The following is an 11,390-nucleotide window of genomic DNA, read 5'->3' on the forward strand; positions in this document are numbered from 1 at the left end:
GCGCCGCCGTGAGGTCGTCCATGATCTGCTCCTCCCGGCCCACCTAGGCATCGTAGAACGCCTCCATGTCATCGGAGTAGTACATGTTGCCAGTCGGAGGGGGAGGACTTGGGCGGCGCTCTTGAGGCGAGCGCGGCTGCGGCGGCATCTTTGTGGGGCGCGACCGCGCGAGCATAAATGGCGCCCGGTTTCTTTGCGTTTAAGGATCTTAAGGACAGAGCTTCCTGGGGGGAGCCATGAGGAGAGGTGAGAATTCTACGGTGACACATCATCGAGTCAGGCAGAGGCTGACCAATTCATAGTTTGTCGGTGCCGCGTGGCCTTCCGGCTCGCTGGCGCTGGGGTTGCCGGGTTGGTGTTGGTGGTTCTCCGCGTAGCAATAGCAACAAAACCAACGGAGCCACATGCATTGTATATATACGTCGCGGAGCACCGCCGCCCATAGTAAACATAGTAACCACACGCCCTTGTCCTCGATCGCGATCCATATGTTTTTGTCATTTGTATTCTTATGCATGTATATATACATCGCGGAGCACCGCCGCCCTCGTTCGCCCATGCGTTTCTATGTATATGGCGGAGCACCGCCGCCCTCATTCGCCCTAGGGTTTAGGGTTTATACGGCGGAGCACCACCGCCCTCGTTTGCCCTAGGGTTTAGGGTTTATACGGCGGAGCACCACCGCCCTCGTTCACCCATGTGTACAAACATATATACGGCGGAGCGGAGCACCGCCACTCTCGTCACACCGCCCTCTCTTGTGGCCTAGTCGATCAACATTCGTATTATCATTATCGTTAATGCTAAACAATCACACTATGGCAAATTGCATCGGTGACTAGGGCGAACCGCGTTGTTGATGTCACCGACATGGTTCGCCCTAGTCACCGACGCAATTTGCCCTCGGCCGTTTATGTATAGCCCTAATTCGCCCTAGTACCGACGCAGTTCGCCCTAGTGTGGCAAATTGCGTCCGTGACCGAGGGGCAAGATTTAACAATGCATATTGTTCGTAGATTTTACGCATGTAAGCAAAGATTTGACGTACTATATATTGGTTTTGTTTTTTGAAGCTTGGTGACCGACCTGAAAACATGGATGAGGAGGAGTTGATGATGAATTTGATCAACACTGGCACTCAAGTTGTCAACGATGATGGTGCTAAAAATAACGTGCAAGAGGATGCAGATGACGGGAGTCAGTACTTAGCTCTTGAACAAAATGAGCAACAACATATTGGCCCAGTATATATTTTTTATTATTAGCTATATATATTATCATATGTCTTATGTGTGCTCATGACATTAAAAATAATGTTTATGTTTTGTAGCCCTCTGGATTGACATCAACAACTACAACGAAGAGTAAAAATGTTTGAGGTCCCAAAAAGCCATTGGAGGGCCGCTTCATCATCTCGGAGTTCAATGTGGATACAGGCGAACCGGGGGGCCAAATAAAACGAAATTCGTGCACCACTGTGGTTACCTTGTATGGGACCGGCTCTCGATTAGTACCCGCGAATGGAAGAAGAAGACCAATGCTCCTCATATCAGTTTTGTCTCCGATCGTGATAAGACGTTAATTTGGAATGATGTCTTGGAACATTTCATGCTCCAAACAGATGGTTATGATGATATAATAGATGGTGATGAATTGAAGGAGCGAGTTAGGGATTGGGCAATGAAGAAGATGGCCACCCAGTTTCTGACTTGGAAGAAACACCTATACACGACGTATGTCAAGAAGAACATAGCACCAGATTTCACTGTCCCAGGCCTGATCTCAAAGCAGAGGCCCTATTGGGATGGGTTTGTACATTACAAGACGTCAGAAGAGGGTGTGAGTCGGGTGATAAAGAACCAACGTAATGCCCAACAGAAGACATACCACCATAACTTGGGATCAGGTGGCTACCCGACTGCCATTAAGAAGTGGAACAAAATGGAAGCAGACCTTCTTGCCAAGGGTATCACACCAGAATCACTCAAGTGGGGAGAGTGTGCAAAGAATTGGTTTTTTGCTCATGGGGGAACACTGGACCAGGAGACAGGGAAGTGCGTTTATGGTGCAAGACTGCAACAAGCAACAAAAAGATTATTTTATGCTCAGAGAGCTACTGCTAGTGGTGCGTTCAGTCCCAACAGAGAGAAGGATGAACTGACATACGCCATCAGGACTATTGAACATGGTGGCCGAACTAGAGGCAAAGGAAATGTCTTGTGGGAGCATGGATTCCCTCAGGACAGACCTTCCTATAGAAACCACCAGAGAAAGAAGGAAGAAGAGGCACAGCGGCTCTAGAGGTTGGAGGAAGCGGTGCGTGAAGCACAGGAGCGGGAAAAAACCTTGAAGCGAGAATGTAGGAGGAAATCAGAAGGCAAGTGCCAATAGCAGTGAGTGCAAGCAAGCAGGCATCAGAGCCAGGAATCAACATTAGCCAATCTGTTCAGTTGAAAAGCAGCTGCGCTTCCACGGAGATACCAAATCAAGGGGACACAGGACTGCGCTTCCCTATGGATGACATCACTGAACCTTGTACATTGTGTGAGCTACACATTCTAAAGGGGAATTCCACAATCAAACACCAAGGATTCATGGGAATATAATCCAAGAAGGATATTCTACCATCTCGGTAGATAAAGCTAAAAAAGGTTTTAGTGATTTGCCTCTTGACATTCCTGGAGGTGATGGCGAGAAGACTCTAGGAGAAGCAGAGAAGACATTCATTCTATGGCGCAAGCGCTACATCATCATTCCTAGGATGTCGCCTCCACCTCCTCCTGAACTACCTCACCATAGGTGTGGATGAAAACTGAAAGGATCAAGATGCCCAAGAGGGGGGGTGAATTGGGCTAATTCTAAATTCTCTTGCAATAATCAAATCCTACGGATAGCCCAATTAACCCCTTGTGCCTAGAAAAGTGTTTATATCAAACTAATGCTCAACAACCTCTCAAACTATGTTCCAAACTTACTCTAGCAAGCAATTCTATGGATGTAAAACAAGTATTGAATTGCTCAAAGTAAATACTCAAAGTAAGTGCTCAAAGTAAGTAGAGAGAGAAAGGAACGCGGCGATGTTTTGCCGAGGTATCGGAGAGTCGCCACTCCCCACTAGTCCTTGTTGGAGCACCCGCACAAGGGTGTAGCTCCCCCTTGATCCGTGCAAGGATCAAGTGCTCTCTACGGATTGATTCTTCGACACTCTGTCGCGGCGAATCACCCAAAGCCGCTCACAACTTGAGTTGGGTCACCCACAAGCTCCGCCGGGTGAACACCAAACTCCCAATCACCACCAAGCCATCTAGGTGATGGCGATCACCAAGAGTAACAAGCACGAACTCTCACTTGACCACGCGAAGCCTAATGAGAAGATGGATGCACACTTTGCTACTCTTGATTTGCTAGTGAGGCTACTCTCTTGGATTCTCAAATCACAAACACCTCACTAGGATCTTGCTCTTCTTGGCACTCACAAACGTGTTTCTCAGCTGTTGGAATGAGCAAAGGATACTCCACTCACGAGTGGAGCTTCTATTTATAAGCCAGCCTGAAAAACGAACCGTTATGAGCTTCTGCGGGATGACCGGATGCTCCGGTCGTGATGACCGGACGCTCTGGTCAGTTCAACCCGTGAACCAGCATTCAAGTGATGACCGGACGCTGTCAGGGTCCGGTCAGTACCGACCGGACGCGTTCGGTCGCTCTTGGATGCTTACTGTAAACGACCGGACGCTGGATACTCAGGGTCCGGTCACACTTTTCCAAGTCTGGACCCTTACTGGAGTTGACCGGACGCTGGCCCTCAGCGTCCGGTCTCATAACCTCCCAGCGTCCGGTCACACCAGACTTGATCTTCTCGGTCAAATGAACTGACCGGACCCTGCGGCCAGCGTCCGGTCGCACCGGAGCCAGCGTCCGGTCAGTATTTGACCCTCCATTCACTTCCAACTTCCGAACATATGTGAATGAAGTTTGCTCCAAAGGATCTTAGGCATTCATAGGAGCTACCTAGAGCTAGTTTTAACAAGTGTGCACCACACCTAACTCACTAGACTCAACTAGGTCAAGCTACCCGTTCATACCCCCCTTCATAGTACGGCCAAAGGAAAAAAACAAAGTCCTAAACTACTCTAAGTGTCTCTCCAACTTCAATCGACACTTAGAACTAGTTATCCTTAACCTTGTCGTCCATCCTTTGAAAACCGAAACGATTTCCATCGGGGGGGCATGACAACCTCGATTGCCCAATCGATCTCCATTACCATGACCTAACTTAATTGTCTCTGCAAAACACACGTTAGTCATAGTAATCTTTATATTGACATTAATCACCGAAATCCAACTAGGGGCCTAGATGCTTTCAATCTCCCCCTTTTTGGTGATTGATGACAATACCACCTCGAGTATGTTATGGAGTGAGGTTTTTGACGGGCTTGGTTCATATAAGCTTTTGTCAATAAGAACAAGAGAGTTAGTCACGCTTATATGACCCAAGCCAACACAATGTACTCAAAGAATATGAAGTAAGCATGAGTACTAATAACAAAGGCTCATTTGCTTCGAAGTATAAACGCGGAAGCAAAAGCAAATGAGCATTCCATAAGTGATATGACATATAGATAAAGCAAAGTAGGAATCACACATGTCAAATATCACAATCACATAGATAGCATTATCACATATATATAATAGTATGCATGAAAGCAAACACACGAATGCATAAGCTAATAGTGTATCCCACAAATAAAACTCCAAATATATATAATAAGCTAATACTAGATAACTAGCTCCCCCTAAGTCTACATACTCAAACCCTCTCCCCCTTTGGCGTCAAACACCAAAACCTAGGGGTCGGTCGGCGGGGCTACAACGGACGAGTTGGGCGCTGAAGGATGTGGAGCAAGATGGAACTGGGCGCCATCATCATCTGACCCTGAGCTCTGAACTGACTGACCCTCTGAAGCAGGAAGAGTCGCTGAAGCGGTCTGGGTCTGAGCTGGTGCTGCCTGTGAAGCTGCAAGTATGTCTATCGTAGGATCTGACGAGGCGACAGATGAGGGGAGCCTCTGAGTGGTCATGATAGCTGGAGCTGCTGTAGACGGACCGGCAGTATGCATATGAGGCGGAGTAGGCATGCCAATCAACTCGCTGAATGATGCTCCAAGACTCCTAGAGACTGATGACTCAGGCACGAATAGCGAGGAAGTCTGCTTTGGTGAGAAACCCGTGTGATAAGGAGTAAACTGCGGGGCTATACCAGGGGAAGCTAACCACTAGGACACCTGTACAGGAGGTGAAGTAAACTGAGCTGGAGGCTGTCCCTGACTCTGAAGCCCGATGGGCTGTACTGCTAGAGTCGTCGAAGTGGTAGGAGGCTGTGCAAGCTGGGGCGAAGTCTGTGGCAGTGGAATCCCAATGGCTGTCACTACATGCTGCATGAATCCCATGAGCTACTGCTGCATGAGTAACTGCTGGTGCTGAAGGAGCTGCTGCTGCCGCTGAAACTCGTCCTGACGAGCCTGAAACTGTGCGAAGTTTGTAGCTGTCTCCTGTGCCTGTCGTGTCTGATCCTGCTGCATCCGCTTAAGAATAGCAATGAGAGCGGGGTCTGTCTATGGAGCAGGTGGAGCAGAACTGGAGCTACCGGCCTCTGCATCATGTCTGCGTGGAGGCATCTGAGGTATAGGCTGGTAGTCGTTGTCAGAGCTGTCACTGTACTCACTCACTCCCTGCTGTGCCTCTAGCTCCTCCTCCTCAGTGGCTGCAATCCCTCTGATAATCTCGTCCTGCTGAGCTGCAGACTCTAGCACATCAGGGCGACGGCTAGGCTGACTGGGTGCCTGAGGAGTGGCGTGTCTGATCCTCTGTGACAGGTTGTAAGCTGGGAACTCTGTAGTGGCACCTGTATACTCATCCATCATGCTAGGGGGCTTATCAATCACAACTCTGCGGATGAGGAACGTGATCCAGTGAGCATAGGGAAGCTGCCTGCGACCCTTGAATCCCTCAGCTATAGTATCCTCCATCTCTGAAAGAAGGAGGTCCCAGATGTCAAACACTGTCATCTGCATGATGGCATTGAGAAGCCAAAGCTGTAAGCGAGTCAGGCCCTCCCTGTATCCCAACCTGGGAAGAAGTGTCCTCCTGATGATGGCCTCTAGTATCCTCGCTGTAGGAGTCAAGTCACTGGGGTTCCTGCTCGACCCCTCACCAAACGGCTCCTTGAAGCAATGGCGCACTAAGTCTGTAGGGGGCACCAACCCTCCATGAGGACGCCTAGGAGGCTCCTGATGTCCATAGCAAACCTCATGCATCCTTATAGGCTGCTCCTGTAGTCTTAGTATCTCTCTGGCCCTGCTACTCGTCACTCTATAGTCTTTGCCGTTGAAGGCAAAGTGAATGAATCTGTGATGAGGATCGATGTAGAGCGAGGCATAAAACTGACGAACCCAAGAAGGTACATATATCCCTGTCCATCCAATCAGATCTGACAGTCCTAGCAAATATGACAAGTATTGCCAAATGCCCTCACCGGCTGCTGCCACTATGGACTCTATCGGACAGACCCTCTGTGATCTGAACACTGCCCCACTGTTTAGATATGCATTGTAGAAATCCTCCTGCAGTGGCGTGTAGAACCCCTCAGCTGCTCTCTCATCCCTCCTCGGAGGGAACCAAACCTCAAACTCAACAAACCGCAGCTGCTGAACCTGCCTGGCTGTAGCGGCCCTCAAGTCGAGGTGAACCACTGGAGGCGGACCCTATGGTCTGGGCGGAGGGCGTGAACCCCTGCGCCGTGTAGCTGGTCTCGGTGGAACTACAGCACTGGTACGACTTGAGCGGCGTAGCTGAGGTGCTGGCTCGATCTCCTGACTCTCCTGAGTCTCCTGGGCTAGCTGAGGCTCTGCTGGTGGAGGCTGCTGCTGTGCTGATGGACCCTCCTCAATGGCAACCCGTCGTCCTGCAAACGTGGCAGTCCCTGCTGGACTACCATGACGACGCTCAACCTCCTCAATCGCAGCTCTGACTGCGGGTGAAACTGGCGGATCTGCAATGACAACTCCGCTACGGGTGCCACCTCTCTCGGCACGCTCTGCGGCCTCTGCAACAGCTGCTGCTCTAGCTGTCTCTGCGTCGGGGTACTTCCGCTTCTTGGATGTTACATGCTTGGTTGATTTGCCCTTGGATCCAGCTGGCTGACGAGGCGGGGGCCTCCGATCATCTTCACCTGGGCCACCACCAACATTCTTGGTGCGAGCCATCTGAACTGACAAGATGGTGAACTGACGCTGATGAAGATCAACTGTCAAACTGTCGCTTTCAAGGCTTGGCCTCGATCCTCACAAGCTTGGCTCCGAGTTAACTGCCAACTGCCAATTGAACCACAACGGAACCGACTCACTGCACGATAGAATAGATGGATATACAAATAAATACCATATTGCTAATAGATATGAAACCCTAATAGAGAAAGCAATGTAGATGCGAAATTGAATCGAGTGGCTTTCTACCTGACAAACAGCGAACCAAGAAGAGATAAGATGTCACGCGGGGGATCCTCGGAACCAGGCTAAGGTTAGGTCAAACGCCCTGAATGCAATTGGAAATCAGTGCATTTAGAATTGATCTAGATCACAATTGGAGATCAAGATTGAAACGCAGAACTCGCCTTACCAACCAATGGGAGGATAGGACAAGACGAGTAGCCTGGCAACGGTGGATCGACGAGCTTGGGCACGAGAAGGCCGGCGAGGATCTGAGCAGGCGGTGGCGCGTGGGACGAGCCACGAGGTTTGGTGGTGCGCTAGGCTGGGGCGCGAGGCTCGGCTGCGGGCACGGGAGGCTGCGGCGGCGCGGCTGGACAGGGGCACGGAGGCGCGGGCACGAGGTGAGGCGCGAGGAGGCGGCGGCGCAACAGTGCGGCGGCGACTTGGGCACGGGTCACGGTGGTGATGCGGTGGTGGCTCGGGCTAGGGTTCGACGGGAGACAGGGGTTGCGGTCAGTTAAGTAATCCCCCTACACGTGACAGAAAAGGAAACGGGAAAAGAGTCCTTAAGACGCGCGAGATCTACTGACCGGACGCTCCAGTGGTAGCGACCGGACGCTACCACCCAGCGTCCGGTCGATTCCAGAGAGGTCCAAATCCTCTGGAATCACGACCGGACGCGTCCGGTGGTCCATGACCGGACGCAGGTAGGGTCCGGTCAGTTTAACTTTGTCATCCTCCGATCGACCGGACGCCGAGCCCTTTCTGACCGGACGCACAGACGCAGCGTCCGGTCACTCCTTCAACAGCAGTTCACCTCCTGTGAACTGACCGGACGCTGGACTGCAGCGTCCGGTGCAGCGTCCGGTGCACTTTTTTCAGCAATCCTTCAACTTTCCTTTGTGCTGCCTATTCCCAATCAAGTCCCAACTTGAAAAAGATCCAAATAAACACCAATTGAGACTGATGTGAGTGACCTCCCTCAAACCCTCATATTTTTCAAAATATTTTGCCTTAGGCTATAATTCTTTTTAAGAAAATAGGCAACAAGAGGGCAAATGGAACAAAACGACAAACAAACATTCATGCATATGTAATGCTTGTAAGTAAATCTAGTTGCTTGTCAAGTTTGATCCAAGGTTAAGCTTCTTCACACGCTTTTCGGCGGTTATCTTAACCATGTTAGACAAGCCCTATATGCATTGCTACAAATTAAACATGTTGTATATTACAATGAATGCAAGGGACAACACAAGCTCAATTTTTAGTGAAGTTACTAAAATCAAGTACATTGAGCTCATTCCGCAATCTACAAAATGTAGCTTCATCTAATGGTTTAGTAAAGATATCCGCTAATTGATCTTCGGATCTTACACCCTCTAGTGATATATTTTTTGGCTACATGATCTCTTAGAAAGTGATGGCGGATATCTATATGCTTGGTGCAAGAATGTTGAACCGGATTATTTGCAAGTTTTACCGCACTTTCATTGTCGCATAAAAGAGGTACTTTCTCTAGAACTACTCCATAGTCTAGTAAAGTTTGTTTCATGTATAATATTTGTGCACAACAAGCACCCGCGGCAATGTATTCCGCTTCGGCGGTGGACAAAGCCACACTATTTTGTTTCTTGGAGGACCAAGACACAAGTGATCTACCAAGCAAATGGCACCCTCCGGATGTGCTCTTTCTATCAACTTTGCATCCGGCGTAGTCCGAATCGGAATAGCCAATTAATTCAAATAAAGCTCCTTTGGGATACCAAGGGCCTATGCTTGGTGTGTGCTTAAGATACCTAAGGATTCTTTTTACGGCAATTAAATGTGTTTCCTTAGGACTAGCTTGAAATCTAGCACACATACACACACTAAACATGATGTTGGGCCTAGATGCGGTTAAATATAACAAGCTACCAATCATAGAACGGTAGAGAGTTTGATCAACCGAGTTACCTCCCTCATCTAGGTTGAGATGTCCATTGGTAGGCATTGGGGTCTTGATTGGCTTACATTCATCCATCTTGAATCTCTTGAGAAGATCTTTTGTGTATTTCTCTTGAGAGATGAATATGCCTTCTTTCATTTGCTTGACTTGAAAACCGAGAAAGAATGTAAGCTCACCAATCATTGACATCTCGAACTCCTTAGACATCAATTCACCAAATTCTTTGCATGAGTCTTCATTTGATGATCCAAAGATGATATCATCAACATATACTTGACAAATGAAGATATGCCCATCAAGCTTCTTGGTGAATAGTGTGGTGTCGACCTTCCTAATGGTGAAGCCCTTTTCAATAAGGAAGTCCTGAAGGCGCTCATACCAAGCTCTTGGGGCTTGCTTAAGCCCATATAGTGCCTTGTACAACCTATAAACATGATTAGGATATCTAGGGTCTTCAAACCCGGGAGGTTGATCAACATAGACTAGTTCATTAATAAAGCCATTTAAGAATGCACTTTTCACATCCATTTGATATAGTTTCATTTCATGATGTGATGCATATGCAAGAAGGATACGGATGGCTTCTAATCTTGCAACCGGTGCAAAGGTTTCTCCAAAATCTAGACCTTCAACTTGAGAGAACCCCTTTGCCACTAGTCTTGCCTTGTTCCTCACAACAACACCTTGATCATCTTGCTTGTTGCGGAACACCCACTTTGTTCCAATGACTCTTGCATCTTTTGGTTGCTCTTCAAGATTCCAAACTTCATTGCGAGTGAAGTTGTTCAACTCTTCATGCATGGCATTGATCCAATCCGGATGTTTAAGAGCATCTTCTACCTTGGTAGGCTCATAGCAAGAGACAAAAGAGTGATGAGCAATAAATGAAGTAAGCTTTTGAGATCGAGTCATCACCCCCTTTGTTGGACTCCCTATGATGAGATCTTGTGGATGATCTTGTAGGAGAGGTGTATTTCTTCTATTGACCACTTGAGGAGGAGGTTGTGGAGCATCAACATTTTGTGCTTGTACCACCATTTGCTCATGGGAGATATGAGTATCTTCATTTTCTACTCTCCCAACTTTTTCACCATCTTATGGTACATTTGATGAAGAGGGTTGATTAATGACTTGTACATCATCTTCATCATCTTTTGGCTTGATGTCTCCCACCGGAATATTCTTCATAGACTCCCTCAATGGTTCATCACCTACATCATCAAGATTCTCATGTGCTCCTTGGGAGCTGTTAGATTCATCAAATTCCACATCATATGTTTCTTCAACCAAGCCGGTGGCATGATTAAATACTCTATATGCTTTGGACTTCAATGAGTAACCAACAAGAAAACCTATATCACAACGCCTTTGAAACTTCCCTAGGTGTTGCCGCTTCTTGTAGATGTAGCACTTGCAACCAAACACCCTAAAGAAGGAGACGTCCGGCTTCTTCCCATTGAGCAACTCATATGGAGTCTTGACAAGGAACTTTTGAAGAAATAGGCGATTGGATGCATAACATGTGGTGTTGATTGCTTCCGCCCATAGAGCTTCGGGGGTGTTGTACTCATCTAGCATTGTCCTTGCAAGAGTGATCAAAGTCCGGTTCTTCCTCTCAACTACACCATTTTGTTGAGGAGTATAGGTTGCGGAGACTTCATGTTTGATTCCAACTTCATCACAATAAGCTTCTATATTTGTGTTGTCAAACTCTTTGCCATTGTCACTTCTTATCTTCTTGAGCTTCACTTCAAATTCATTTTGAGCTCTCTTGGCAAACTTCTTGAAACAAGATGCAACTTCGGATTTGTCATGAAGGAAGAACACCCATGTATATCTTGAATAGTCATCCACAATCACAAGACAATAGAGATTTCCACCCAAACTCTTGTATGTTGTTGGTCCAAATAAATCCATGTGTAGGAGTTCTAGCACTCTTGTGGTTGACATGAAAG

This window comes from Miscanthus floridulus, chromosome 12 (assembly GCF_019320115.1).
Source record: "Miscanthus floridulus cultivar M001 chromosome 12, ASM1932011v1, whole genome shotgun sequence".
NCBI lineage: Eukaryota > Viridiplantae > Streptophyta > Magnoliopsida > Poales > Poaceae > Miscanthus > Miscanthus floridulus.